The sequence below is a fragment of the Mus pahari genome, chromosome 10 (genome assembly GCF_900095145.1).
Source record: "Mus pahari chromosome 10, PAHARI_EIJ_v1.1, whole genome shotgun sequence".
Classification (NCBI taxonomy): domain Eukaryota; kingdom Metazoa; phylum Chordata; class Mammalia; order Rodentia; family Muridae; genus Mus; species Mus pahari.
The window spans coordinates 51,429,626-51,431,262 of record NC_034599.1 but is presented as its reverse complement, the minus strand read 5'-3'; positions in this window follow the sequence as shown (position 1 = coordinate 51,431,262).

Below are 1,637 nucleotides of genomic sequence, written 5' to 3'. Positions count from 1 at the left end.
GCTATGTCCTGCTATGTCTCCCTGTTCCCAGCCTTGGGCTTACCCTGAAGTCGATGATGTCATTTTCTCCAAGAGCCTCTCCCTAATGCTGTCCTCTCTGAGACTCATCTGGGAGGCGAGAGTGGAGAAAGAAGGAACTGGAGACAGGAAAAAAACAAAAACGAAACAAAAAGCTATGGCTGAGAGGGACAGCCAGGCAGGTGAGGGCTACCTGTCTTACAGCCCTGGGCAGCACCATCCTCGTCAGAAAGCTTCTTCTTGCACACCTCCTGCCCCGGGAACTCTATCTCTGGAGCCAACTGCCTTCTCTCTAGTTGCGGATTCTGTGCCTGGGTGTGCAGAGAGCCCCACTTGCAAGTCTAGGACACCCCGCGTGCCTCCAGCACTAGTCGAAGGCTAGCTTAGTTCCACGTCAGCCGGGCAGGTAGAGTACTGACCGTGGTCACTTGGTGTCACCTGGCAAACCGGGAGATCAGAGAGCTCGGCTGGTCACCCAGCTGGCACGTGACCTCCTGGGAGAGCTCGGGGTCTGGGCACTGGCTCCAAGGTGGGGGGAAGGGAGGAAGAAGAAAGCAGACGTCCAGAGAGAGGGAGGAGGGAAGAGAATCAGGCTGGAACTCGGTTGCTAGGGGCAACAGCATTACATCCTGAGGAGGAACCAGATGCTGAGGAGGGCAGCAGATCCAAGCTAGGCAGGCTTGGGGGTGAGACGGGGAGCAAGAACCCAGGAAGAGGGTAGGACACGCGTAGGGTGTGTGTTTTGAGGGGAGGATTGGTGTGGTAAAGGAGGAGTATGGTATATAGGGTATGTGTGTGGTGTGGTGTGGTGATAGGGAAGGGGTATGGTCTATGGTAGGGGGTGGTATGGTGTGGTGTGTGTGTGTGTGTGTATGGTATTGTGGGGAGTGTTGTTATGTGAGGGGTTGTGGGAGGGTAGTATGTGGTATGTGTGTGCATTCAAATGTGTGTGTATCCGGGCAGTGGTAGTGCTTGCCTTTAATCCCAGCACTTGGGAGGCAGAGGCAGGCAGATTTCTGAGTTTGAGACCAGCCTGGTTTACAGAGAGAGTTCCATGACAGCCAGGGCTACACAGAAAAATCCTGTCTCGAAAAAACAAACAAACAAACAAACAAACAAAGAAAAAAAGAAAGAAAAACAAAAAAAAACCTATCTTGTGTGTGTGTGTGTGTGTGTGTGTGTGTGTGTGGTGATGAGGGGGGGTATGATATAAGGGTGTATAAGGGTATATGTGTGTGTGGTGTGGTGGTAGGGAAGGAGTATGGCATATTGTATAGAAGGGTGGTATGGTGTGGTGTGTGTGTGTGTGTGTGTGTGTGTGTGTGTGTATTGTGGTATTGGTATGCGGGGTGCTTGTGTGTGTTGGTGGGAGCTCTCCAGTACTATCCTGACCTAGGGCAGGTATTTCCACAGCTGATCTCGCATTCAGGACCACAGTGTCTATGGGTCTCTCCAGTGTCTATGGATCTCTCCAGTGTCTATGGGTCTCTCCAGTGTCTATGGGTCTCTCCAGTGTCTATGGGTCTCTCCAGTGTCTATGGGTCTCTCCAGTGTCTATGGATCTCTCCAGTGTCTATGGGCCTCTCCAGTGTCTGTGGGCCTCTCCAGTGTCTATGGGT